This window comes from Symsagittifera roscoffensis, chromosome 1 (assembly GCF_963678635.1).
Source record: "Symsagittifera roscoffensis chromosome 1, txSymRosc1.1, whole genome shotgun sequence".
Classification (NCBI taxonomy): domain Eukaryota; kingdom Metazoa; phylum Xenacoelomorpha; order Acoela; family Convolutidae; genus Symsagittifera; species Symsagittifera roscoffensis.
In genome coordinates, this window is record NC_087062.1 from 51,458,837 (window position 1) to 51,472,938 (window position 14,102).

Consider the following 14,102-nt stretch of genomic DNA (forward strand, 5'->3'; position numbering starts at 1 on the left):
AACAGAATCTTTCAAGAAATGTCTTTGACAAAACTTGAAACACTTCATCAATTATGCGAACTTGAACGCACGCAAATTTTACAATCAATTGCACTATCAGTACTTAAAATCCCTTATGCATCCCAGAATTTTTTTGGCCCAGTGAGTTTTATGGCCATATCGGCTGGTCAAAACCTACGGAGCGTGTACAGGATGTCTTAGATGACCATCTATGGCATGATAGCCGCTCACTCAACGTTAGTGGCATATGGTGGAATACCAGCCAGGATACTGATAGATGCTTTTAGCCTAATTGTTGTGATAAACTTATTAAATAGGTAAGTATTCAAATCTATTTGATAAATTTTGTTTGAATGCACTCTGCGACAGCAGAGAGCACCCCATTTTTTGAAAAAAGCAAGAAAAAAAATTGCACGAAGTTAAAAGTTAGCTTTTAGGTCAATTTTCTTCCAAAATGGCTGAATTTGCAAACTTTACAGGATGTCTTATTGACTCCGAAGACATACAATACTTCTCCCTTATTGACTCCGAAGAAAATATATTTTGGTAATACACTTGTATCAAAAAAGTATCAGCTTTCTATATTTTTGAAGATAAAAGATGCTATAAAAGAATCCCAATATTCGACAAAAATTAAAAACATTTTGTTGATACACTCTCCCGCACAACTTATTTTTGGGATACAGCAGTCCCATGTGGATCAGAAAGTAGCCACAATGTAATATAATTAAACCCTGACAAAGATAAATAGTCTTCTCACACCTTATCCTACACTCATGCAACCACTCAAAAAATTTTCACCCGAAAGCATTAGAGCTATTGCCCGCAACCAAAATATTGAATTACAATCAATCGGCAAATACTCCAAACCCGACATCCAATATCACATTTCTACACAAAAATTTCAAGAATTACTCACAAAAATGGATACAATACAACGACAATCCATAGATCAAAACCTACGCAAACTTGCAGAAACAGCAGGCTTTTCAGACATATACGCACAAGACTATAGCGGATATTTTCAAGATATAAAAGATTACATTTACTTAAATGGCGAAAAATACAGACCACAAGATATATCACCGATAAATGTTTTAAGTTTTGTAAATCTAAAACACGAACTTCTTGCCTTTCTAGGATGGTCCTACTACATCTTAGAAAGATTGACTATATTATACGCAATATTTAATTTTCTTGGATTTCTTTTCTCTCTTTTAAAAGGAATCTACAATACATGCGCAACACACACACAAGTAAACAAACAAGCAAGAGTAGCACGCATACTTTTTGCAGGATTTTTGGAATATTCTCAACATCAATCATTACAATTCTTTTAGACGCTCAAATAAAAGAATACAATACCATGTTATCAACAACACCATACACGTATGACGAATCACGAAACGATACGTATACAGCGCCAACAGCACCACAATTGTAAAACCTAAAACATAACCATCCCCTATCATTGGTGCCGCGAAATTTCGGAAAAAAACTGCCCTAACAGACCGCATAACTTTGAGATCTAATTATCCACAAAGCCCAATTCAACACATAATAACCCAACAACCCAACACAGAAGACACATACGACTAAATTATAGAACAACCACATACCACTATTTTTTGTTCTCAGAACAACCATCTTTTCAGCCCACGATGAGCCACCAAGTTGGAACCTCCATCGATCAATTTCCAACCCAGCCAACCTCCAGAACAACCTCCCCATCATCCCACTTTCTGCCTTCCCCCCACTTCAATCACCTCATCATAACACTTCATCGAGCATGGAATCAGATACTAATTCCAACAGTATATAACACTATCTCCCAGTTCAACAACTCCGATATCGAAACACCCGACAAATTTGCCAACTCTGAACCCAGTCCATCTACGTTTTCCCAACCTCCCTTTCAATCTATCCATTCCCAAGTCAAAATTGAACCCCCTTCCCCTCCCTCTCCCATTTCATATGTTACACCCACATATTCCCCTCTAACCAGTGAACCATCCGATAACAACGACCAAGATTACACACAAATATCACATGAACTTCATAACTTCATAACACTACAACAACAATTACAACACCCTCAAACACTAACTATTCACCAACTGTCACAATCTATAACATCATCCAACCCATCAACCTCAACCCCCTCTTCAAATTATACACCTTCCCAAAACCCGACTTCGTCATCAACCTCATCCTCTAGTACAAACCACGCTTACCGAACCTTTAAAAGAAAATTCGCAAATACTCCATTCCCATCTAATCCAGGAACAACCAAATCAATTGTCAATCATCCACTTCACACTAATACCAAAGAATTCCTCCAAATATGTCTACCCTTTTCCCCCAATATACGTACTTCCATTCAGACCCCAATTATGAGAAACCCAATTATGTAAATGAGCATGTAAAATACCCTACACTTCCATGGACATCTAATTATCACTTTACTAATCCACTATCACTGCCATTATATAATACCCCATATGATAAAAAAAGTGTGCAGCACCCAACTTTATCTTCTGAAAACAGTATTAACCCAAAACAATTTACGCAAATAGGATACAGACAATCACTAACCAAATTCATTGCACCTAAAGCTAATGATTATTCTATCGATTATTACACTCTCAAAACACCAGCACGACAACCTCACCATTGATATCAAAACATTAACTCTAAATACACATCACCACTTTTTCTTATGTTCACCTATTGTAGGCACCCTTACAAGGCACCCTCCGAAATTATGATCCCATCACCCAGATAATTATCTTCTGTCCCTAACCAAACTCCTAAATGTAGACAAATCCCGCCCACTAATTATCCCTCATGAATTCCTCCAGCACGTTGAAGTCTCAATCCTAGAGTTCATATATAACACTCGCTATATAACCTTATTCAAAACACACCGTATGAACAATCACCTCACACGAAGAGCACAACATCATTAAAGCACTCGAATTGCTTTGGCTACTTCTGCAAACTAAATACATCATTCGTTTGCTAGCTAAACTACTAACCTCATCTGATATCATCCACGATGTTTTTCCCCATGGCTTCTTCACCGACGATTAGGTAATGTGAATTCAATTATTTACTAATAAATTCAAACAACACTAACAATTCTTATTCAATGTTTTCCTTTTTCTTCATAGGCAAAATCATCAACCATTCACAAAGCAAAAACAAAAAAACAGAAACATTTTACCAATTCATAAAATTCTATTAGCCTATTCAATAATTGAAGCAGTAAAATTATCCCATACAAAGCAGTAAATTGATATATCAATTCTTTTCCCAATACAGTAAATATTCATACATTTGAAATTAAATTAATAATTTCAACATCCGAATCAAGCAGTAAATTTCATAATTTTAATGTAGTAAATTATTAAAAATTGTTCATAAACTGCAGAAAGCAGTACCATTCTTTTCCGAGACGCTTCTTCACTCGCCCATAAATTCTATCCAAATTCGCACTGCTCGCTCACAAAGAATTGTTTAAAATAATGAATTTAAGTTTCAACTTTCACTGATAACAACTCTAACAAGCTTTAACACGTTTCAAACTTTCCTTCAAGCTGGTTGGAAAGGATTTATATAATAATTTAGACTAACCAACTCAAGCTTACTAAACACCAAAAACCACAACCTAACAGCATGACTAAGAAAAGAAAACCCACGGTACCCAAACTGGATTAACACCAGCTTAGAACTAGGAAAGTTATTCTTTTGAAACTTTTTTTAAGTCTGAACACAAAAGAACCAAACACCAAACGCCGAAAGAAAAACCCAAAACAAACAATTTGATTTTTGAGAAAAAGAAAAAAGACTTAACTAAGACAACAAAAAAAAACACCAATAATGAAAAAAGCATGAAAGGTTGAACTTAAACAGGACCCTCCAAAACGAGAGCATGAAATTATACCCTCACTTCTGGCCTAACCCACCAGAATAGAACGCCCTGAGCATGCTCTATAGCCGGCCTCACCCATCCTGCTACATCCACGCTTTGTGACACCCACAACACTTTTTTTGACGGGAGTAACTCAAGTGTGAGTAGCTCTTAAAAATAACCGAACTAAATAATGACGCTTTGGCGATAAAAACTAATACAAGATCATGACTAAAAAACAAGATTAACAAAGATTTTTACATGTAAAAATATTACAAAGCAAAATATAGATAATATGAAGCCCAAAGACGAGCAGCGAGGAAGTTGACAACCCAATCACAGTCCAATTACGGATTGGCAAACCCACCTGACAAGCTGCCTACAATCACTACACTCAATAATTTTGAAGTACGATTTGGCATCGCAGCAAAAGAAATCTATTGCAACAGAACAATGGACATCTCGATGTTCAAGTATACGTACAGATCCAAGTTACCAGGCACTGCAACCAAAGTCGAACTACATGCCGTTCCCAAACGAGATTGAGAATAGCAATGTTCCTATCAACCAGATCAACACTCATCACAACTGATCAAAAATCATGATACGATCTCCCGAAACGATTGTGATGACAACTCTTCTTCCAGACCAGAAAAAAAAATATGCTCGCAACCTCTAAAGAAAAACACCACCATCCATCCTCCACTACAATAAGAACAGTGAAAAACTAAAACTCTCTAAAACCCGGACGGGTGGAACCAGATCTAAACTAGTATTTATCATTGGTTACTATTATGATATTTTATCTCCATAAAATATTAAATACTAACCAATCATACTACATCAAACTAACAACCTATTTATTTGTAAAGTGTTGAAACTATTTGTAGTTTCAACACCAGAACAATTTGAATTAAATTTAGAATACAGTTGTTCTCATTCTGGAACTAACTCGCCCAAACCGGTGTACACTAGATCTATTGAGACTAGAATATATAAGAGTAAGATTAAGATCGGCATTAGACTAAGAAGTTGCATGAGTCTATCCGGCCGAAAATAAGATAGCGTGACGAGCAGACGGTGTACCCTATCTGAAAATACTCTATGAGTGCAGTACAAGATACATAACTCATTTTCATCAACTTGACCGCGCTGTTCATCACAATTTAAAATGGTAAGGAGCAGAAAAAAGCCAAATATTGCAAAGAAAAGACTGTTACGCAAAAATTCAAACGTCACTATTTATATTCTAACCAGAAACCAGCTTCCACACAAACTATTGGTTCAGCTTTTCTAGAAAGAATTCGTAAAGTACAAAACTCAAAATACGAACATGATTTGTTAAAAATGATTGACTGCTTTATTGATGGTTATGGATTTGTAAATAGTTATCATGTCATTTTTTTAATAAAAAAACTTTTGCTAATCCATCTATTTTCTCTCATGTTTACAAAAATACCAACATTTTAAAAAAAAACAACTCACCGTTACTAAGAAATTTGCAAAACTCAAAATATGAACATGATTTGTTGAAATAATTGATTTTTTTTTTGATGGTTATGGATTTGTAATTAGTGAGGATGTCAATTTTTTAATCAAAAACTTTTGATAATCCATCTATTTTCTCTCATGTTTACAAAATTACCAAAATTTTCAAAAAGAAAAACAACTCACAATCTCTCGGCGACTTCAACAAGACTTTGTGTGTATTTTGTAACTCTACATCTCTTCCCAATTTGCTTTGATGAAATAAACTGTGTTTGATGTATATTGTATTCAGACTCCTGTGTCTTCCAGCAGTGGCAAATTTTTTACAAATTGTTTAGAGTTTGAAATTTCTTTACAAGAATCATCAAATACAAGCAGATACTTAGTTCAGTTTTTTGGAAGATTTTCGATCAAGTCAAAATCTACTCCTTGGACAAAATTAAGTTTTTTTCTTTGCATTTGACTATAAAGAGAATGATAAGGATGGCAAATTTAAAAGTTTTTGTCAAATGCTGGTTGAAAAGTATCAATTTTCAACCAATCAAAAATAAAATGAGATTTTTCAGTTCCACTTGGACCAACTAAGGAAATAAAAACTCGTTCTTTGGTAGATACTGTTTTTTCATAACTTTGAGAAATGTAGAATATACATGCTGTGCTTGATAAGATAGCTACCCAAACTGTCGTTTCTTCACATGTTGTGGATAACATAATTCAAACGATTGCACATATTAGCATCAAAATTATAATAAAAAGTTGGCACAGAAAAACTAAAACAGAACTATTACATGTACGTCCAAACAATTTCCATGATTTTCTTTCTTGATTTTTTTCATCACAAACAAAATTTACTGAATTTACGGGCTTGTCACATTGATCGACCAATTTAAATCTAGAGAGAAAAAGTTGACAAGGACATTTAATTAAAATTTAAAAAAGGTAGTACATTAAGATAAATATGATTCATAGTTTGTTAAAAAAAGATCAAGTCCATGTTCCGTATGCAAATGCTTTTCTTTCTGCACAGTGAAGAGTTTTTGCATGATGAAATGGGTATCTGCTACACCTCCTGAAAACAATCTTTGAAAACCAAATACTGAAGTTCTGGGCAAGCGTAGTCATCCAAATTAACAATCTTTGTTTCCAAAAATTCTGACAGTATCTTTCTTTTTATAACCTTTTGCAAAAAAATCTGTTTCCGTGTTTTCTAGAATTCTCAAAATTTTTTCAAGTTCATTATATCTTTCTTAACCGCTGCTCCAACTGATTCCATGAAAATGTTTTGTACACCAAGAAGATTATGTTATTGTATTGAATTTCTTGGGAGGAAGAAAGAAATATCCAACAGTTTGTCCATCCTTATAAACTTCTAACTCTACAATTGTTTTCAATACATTCAATATCCAAAACAACCAGACTCATTCTGTTAACTGTTTTCTCTGGAGTTTTTTTTTGTTAAAATGATTAACAATCGAACATTGCATATACTGATGAAGCAAATATTTTGACATTTAAATTGAAAACTCCAGAATAAGAAAGCACGTGACCAAGAAAGCATGAGCTGGGGGGCTAGGTGCAACATAACAATATCCAGGTCCTTTTTTCTTAGTAGATTTCACAGATCCAGCAGAGTCATGTAGAATTGCATATAGTCTAAATATTTTGGAGTTTACAAGAAAATTATTCAAAGAGGAATTTCCGTGTCCAATTAGGCATACAAAAGGAAGTTTTTGGTCCATTTCTTTCAAAATTTATGTCCGGGTCCAAAACAGTAGAGGTACAAAGAAATAAAATTTTACTTTTTGTATTTGACAAAAAAACTTGCTTTTTAATCTCAAAAGTTCTTAGAATTTCATTCAATGTCTGTACGTTCATTTTCTACAGTGCATTCGTCAATAATGATGCAAGATTTTTTGTATGTCTCTACATAACCTAGAAATGAAGGAAGTATATCGAGTAGCTTATCATTTTCTTCTCTTTGTAGTTGTGAAGATTGATTAATTTTCAATTTATTTCCAGTTCTACGAAACTGTATAAGTTCTGTTTATTTGGTATTGGATCTGTATCCTATGTAAATTTTTCTTCTTCCATTATGTAGAGTCCACTTAAAATGAGATAGTTGTGAGTCTACGTCCAAATTCTGCAAGTTTGGTAATTTTTGTGATTCTATAATTAATAGTAAAATTTTTTGGGACTTTTTTTCAAGAACAATATGAAAAATTCCCAATTTTTTGTGAAGTTTCAATATTAGGTTTCTTGAAAAACCAATATTCCAACTCATACTGCTCAACGTGAATCCTAAAAAAAATGATTTTGAGGATAAATATTTGAATTAGAAGACAAAAAACATAATAAACACCATTTATTGTACATTACAGTTCTCAAGAAACTTAAAGTCTCCCAAAATTTGAGACAGTTCTTTGAATTCGTTCAATGTATAGTTGACATAGGCAACTTGTTTCCTTGCTTCATTCTCTTTTGCAGTGAAGAGTTGAATTTGAATGCAAGGAGGTTTGTTAACATTGTACTTTTTGATAGTGACACAAATTTGTCTTCAATTGTAAGTTGCTATGTCATACACTTTGTTGCAGTTGGCAAGCTCCTGATCCATAGTTGACTCCTTGTCAGAAGTGAGTTCCAATATAGGATTGAGTCCAAGGTTTTCAACATCGCGAAAAACAGTATTTCCTATTGCCGAGATTGCTTCTCCTTCTTTTCCACCAAGGTAGATTACTTGCTGTCTTTTTTCGAAATGTCCCAATTCATTTTTTTGAATAGTTGAAAGCAGGGTTCAAAATCAATTTTTGGGCCCAAGCAAATCTCACAATTTTTGTGTGATTTTTTGAGAATTCAATATAATTCGGACTAGTGTCTTTTCTTGATTACATTTTTGGAGAGCAAACTGATCAGATGAAGAGAAAAGAGAAAAATGATTTTCAGATTAAATGAAAATGGAAGTAAGCAATGTGAGTCATTCAATTAACCATGAAGGGAAAGCGAACTATAATTGAAACTTATGAGTGAAGTTTCCAAATATGGAATTGTGTAGGTGCTATTGTTCCTATATAATTCCACAATTCTCAGCAAAAGTCCTTGTTACAGATGGCTGCCGCTATGTGTCAAGCTCTTCCGAGCTTTTGTTCAGATTGTTGTCACAAAAATCGCTATTTATTTCCGTTTCCAGTGATTCTTACAAAAAAATATATATAGTAACCAATCAGTTTTGTGTCTCTACCCGCAATTCTTACTGTTCTTTGGAAAATGGTAATTTGTTCAACCTTCGATCAAATTTTACAACGATTGGGTAATTTTCATTTCACATACCAACTTATCGATTGTCTTTACACTCTGTACAAACACAGATTTTATTCGATTGTTATTTCATCAACTGGCAAAGTTTTCAATCAACCTGACATCACTGTTCATAACAATCAATTTGAAATGGAAAGGAGCAGAAAAAATGCTAAGAAAAGACTGCCATGCAAAAAATTCAAACGTCACTACTTATGAGCTAACCAGAAATTAGCTTCCACACAAACTATCGGTTCAGCTTTTCTAGAAAGAAATCGTAACGTACAAAACTCAAAACACGAACATGATTTGTTAAAAACAAATGATTGTTTCATTGATATTATGGATTTGTAATTCGTTATCATGTCAATTTTTCAACAAGAAACTTTTGATAATCCATCTATTGTCTTTCAGGTTTACAAAATTACCAAATTTTTAAAAAAAAAGGAAAAACAACTCACCGTTACTAATAAATTTGCAATAAGTTTTTCAAACTTGTAAGAATGATATAAAATTTCTTTTGACATTCAAGAAGTTGCAAAAAAATTTCTTAACAAGTTGCAGAAAGTTTTTCAATTTTTTGACAAGATGCGGACAAGATGCAAAAATTGTTTCAATTTTTTTCGACAAAATGCGAAAAGTGTTTCATTTTTGTTTGACATTATGCAAAAAGTGTTTCAAATTTTCCTCAAAATGTGAAAAGTGTTTCAATTTTTTTGACAAAATGCAAAAAGCGTTTCAATTTTTTTTTGATAAAATGCGAAAATGTTTCATTTTTTTCCTTCAAATGCAAAAAATGTTTCAATTTTTTTGACAAAATGCGAAAATTGTTTCACTTTTTTCGACAAAATGGAAAAAGTGTTTCAATTTTTTTTTTGACAATATGCAAAAAATGTTTCATTTTTTTCCCTCCAAATGCGAAAATCGCTTCAATTTAGTTTGACAAAAAACAAAAAAGGGTTCAGTTTTTTCGACAAGATGCAAACAATCTATCAATTTTTTCGTTAAAATGCGAAAACTGTTTCAATTTTTTCTTCAAAGTGCCAAAAGTGTGTGAGATTTTTTTTGACAGGAAGCAAAAACCATCAGGTATATTTTACCATCTAAACCATCTAGTGTTTTTCTTAATATGTGTGCGTGTTCGGAGCACTAAATTATGTTCTAATTGTGTTTCAATGATTTACCCTGAAACCCTCATCTGTTCTCATAATTAAAATGAAATTGGAAAAGTATTCCAATTTTTTTGACAATATGCAAAAAATGTTTCATTTTTTTCTACAAATGCGAAAATTGTTTCAGTATTTTTTGACAAAAGGCTAAAAGTGTTTCAGTTTTTTCGACAAAATGCCAAAAGTGTTTAACTTTTTTCGACAAAACAAGATGCGAACAGTTTCTCTTTTTTTAAATAAAATGCGAAGTGTTTCAATTTTTTCTTCAATGTGCCAAAAAAGTCTGAGCTTTTTTTTTGACAAGATGCAAAAACCATCAGGTATATTTTACCATCTAAACCATCTAGTGTTTTTCTTAATATATGTGCAAATATTAATAAAGTTTCTTAACATGTGTGTGTGTTCGGAGCACTAAATTATGTTCTAATTGTTTTTCAATGATTTACTCTGAACCTCTCATCTGTTCTCATAACTAAAATGAAATGCGAAAGGTATTAAAAAAAAATTTGACAATATGCAAAAAAATTTTCATTTTTTTCCTCCAAATGCCAAAGTGTTTCAATTTTTTCTACAAAAAGCGAAAAATGTTTCAGTTTTTGTAGACAAGATGCGAAAATCTTTTTATACTTTTTTTTGATAAAATGTGAAAAGCGTTTAATTTTTTTTGACAAGATGCGAACAGTTTTTCACTAATTTCGATAAAATGCGAAAGGTGTTTCAAATTTTTCTTCAAAGTGCCAAAAGTGTGTAAGTTTTTTTGACAAGATGAAAAAACCATCAAGTATTTTTTACCTACTAAACCATCTAGTGTTTTTCTTAATATGTGTGCAAGAATTAATCAATTTTCTTAACATGTGTGCAAGTTCGGAGCACTTAATTAAGTTCTAACTGTTTTTAAATTATTTAACCTGAACCTCTCATTTGTTCTCATAATTAAAGTGAAAAGTGAAAAGTGTTTCAACTTTTTTGACAACATGCAAAAAATGTTTCATTTTTTCCCTTCCAAATGCAAAAAATGTTTCATTTATTTTTTTGACAAAATGCCAAAAGTGTTTCAATTTTTTCGACAATTGCGAAAAGTGTTTCCTTTTTTTCGACAAAATGCGAAAAGTGTTTCAATTTCTTTTTGACAATATGCAAAAAATGTTTCATTTTTTTCCTCCAAATGCGAAAATCGTTTTATTTTTTTTTTGACAAAATGCGAAAGTGCTTCTTTTTTTTTCGACAAAATGAGAAAAATGTTTCAATTTTTTCGACAAAATGCGAAAAGTGTTTCAGTTTTTTGTCAAGATGCGAAAAGTTTTTCAAACTTTTTTGACAAAATGTGAAGAGTATTTCATTTGTTTGACAAGATGCGAACAGCTTTTTGTTTTTTATTTGATAAATTGCAAAAAGGTTTCAACTTTTTCTTCGAAGTGCTAAAAGTGTGTAAGTTTTTTTTGACAAGACGCGAAACAATCAGGTATTTTTTACCATCTAAACCATCTAGTGTTCCTAATATGTGTGCAAAAATTAACCAAGTTTCTTAACATGTGTGCGAGTTTGGAGCACTTAATTAAGTTCTAATTGTTTTTCAATGATTTACACTGAACCTCACATCTGTTCTCATATTTAAAAAGAAATTGAAGAAATTAAATAATTACGAAAAATGATTTTAATACCAACCAACAATATTTCACAAAACTGTTCAATCAAAGAGCTGCCAAGCAGCAGAAGATTTCTGGAGGTTTTCTATAGAACGCAATGCTGGACGAGTTTCCATCGCTGGTGGTTGTTGTGGAGGGTTGATATGAGGCGTCATTGTTTCTGAGAAACCCTCATCTTCATCTATTGTGATGGGTTTTTCGGCTGATCCAATATCCTCCTCCCAAGGAAAGAGGAAGTCGTCGACTGGTTGAGCCACAAATCTTGAGTCAGGAATCTCGGGGTAGTATATTCCCACATGTTCAGACACTTCCTCCATCATTTGCATTGTTCCAAGTTGGTTCTCTGTGACGGGTACTTGGATCGTATGATTTTTGTTGAAATCCCTTTGCATCACTTCCACCATGTGCCAGACTTGGATTGGGATGTCCATTTGTGCCAGAAAAACTCCAGAGATTGTTTCTCGCACTTGAATTTGTACTTGATCAGGTGAAAATTCTACAGAGTACATAAAGTTGCTGTTTTGCACTGCGAAGATCATTTTGAGCAACAAGTCAACAGAAATATACTGTGTAAAAACAAAATTTACAGTTGAAAGTGAAGTAGTTATTGGAATTTAAGTTGAAATTAAAGTATTCACAGCTGAGAGAGGAGGTAGTTGACTGTAGTTAACTTGAAACTAAAATGATTTTTAGTTAGGAGTTAGGGGTTCCTTCAACTCGAATGTGTGGGTTTAACCAATCAGAATTAGTTTTTCTTATTTGGATTGTAGTCGTGTCCAATCAGATTTTAGCTTCCTTTTTATTGAATTCTCGGACAAAAGTCGTGTCCAATCAGAAACAAAACTCCATTTTACCCATGTCGTTTCCAATCACAAAAACGTTCATTTTTGTTGTAGTTGTCGTATCCAATCAGACAAAAGCTTACCTTTTAAGGACTTAAATCTTCCAAATAAGTACAAAGATACACAAAAGCAATTGCGAAGTAAAATGACCAAAAGTTTTTTTGCGTAAAAATAAGAATTACTGCCGATAAAAGTAACCAAAAGAAAAAAATTAATAAAAGAAGCATCTCTGCAGTATTCTCATCAAATTAATTGAACTTTCTGTATGTACTCACTGAAAAACCGCCAATTTTCGAGTAGATAGTCAAATTCTTTGATTTTGATGTAGGTTTGAGAGGATAGTTCGAAATTGATGAATTTTTCAAAGCAATTTTCTGGAAATCTTATTCCAAACCGAATCAAGCAGGATTTTGAACTTTGAAAATCCCTAAAAAAATGAAGGAATAAAGAATTTTGTTGGGCAGTTTTAACAAATTTGGGTAATAAGAATTACTGCCGATAAAAGTAACAAAAGAAAACAATTAATAAAAGAAGCATCTCTGCAGTATTCTCATCAAATTAATTGAACTTTCTGTATGTACTCACTGAAAAACCGCCAATTTTCGGGTAGATAGTCAAGTTTTTTGATTTTGATGTAGGTTTGAGAGGATAGTTCGAAATTGATGAATTTTTCAAAGCAATTTTCTGGAAATCTTATTCCAAACCGAATCAAGCAGGATTTTGAACTTTGAAAATCCCTAAAAAAATGAAGGAATAAAGAATTTTGTTGGGCAGTTTTAACAAATTTGGGTATTGGGTAGGGGATAAAAAGAATGTTTGATAAATTATCGTACAATTTTTTTCAACTTGTCGTACAAATTTTCTCTCCTTGTGAAATGCGCAATATGTGGATCAAAAGTAAACTCTTTGATTGAGTAAGTTTCTCTAAAGAGACCTTTACGAAGACGGATAACTCTAATTTGTACATTAAAAAGCGTCCAAAAAATTATGAAAAAAGTAAGAGTCAACATCTATTTCACCAATAAAAAAATCAATTGGAATTTTTTCTTTTTTCTTGTAAAGTAACTCGAGGAAATTCAAATGTTTTTGATAGACTTTTTCCAAATAATGATCAAAGTTTTTGAAAAATGATAAATAGTTCATTTTTAGAAGATGCTGAAGTCTGATTGGTTGATTTCCAACAAACAGCGTTACTAAAAAAATACTCAATTCTGTTTGGTTGATTTTCTCTCACCAATAGTTAAAAAAAACCTTTTCATTTTGACTTTCTTTTACGTTAAAAGAAATTGCTCTATGCTTTGTATAACTACTAAACAAAAATTTTCAATAATTTCGAACCATTCAAAGTAAGTATAATTAATGTAATTTTCTGGGACTTTTTGAAATCTCTAAATTTTGTAGGTGCTATGTACTTTTATTAAATTTTGCTACAAGCTAAACTTCCCACTTTTTTTCAGATGCCAGCACTCAACAGGAATGAGAAAGTGAAATGCGAGGACTGTGGTAAAGTGTACAGTAGAGCCAACGCGGCTCGATATCGCAAGAGTTGGGTGCGATTACTTATTTCTTGTCTGGAATGTATTTCGATAAGCACGGTTTGCCAGTATGGCCTGCTTCTACTGTTGCTTCTTTGATTGGCAGCAATGACAATAACACAATACTTGACCAACCGCACGGACATCTTCGATCAAATTTAACACCAACTCAAATGGCTTTCAACTGTAGCTTTAAAAAATTTGAACTGAATTTTAAA

General features: G+C 32.8%; 1 protein-coding gene across 1 annotated transcript in view; it reads left to right on the plus strand.

Annotated features, from left to right (window-relative positions):
* Positions 1–287: 287 nt before the first annotated feature.
* The window catches only part of LOC134845429 (dynein regulatory complex subunit 2-like), a 442,061-nt gene continuing 428,246 nt past the window's right edge, over positions 288–14,102 (plus strand). The window contains exon 1 of the mRNA XM_063862321.1: positions 288–317. The gene's annotated coding sequence lies outside the window, so the exon portion shown is untranslated. The remainder of the gene's footprint in view (positions 318–14,102) is intronic.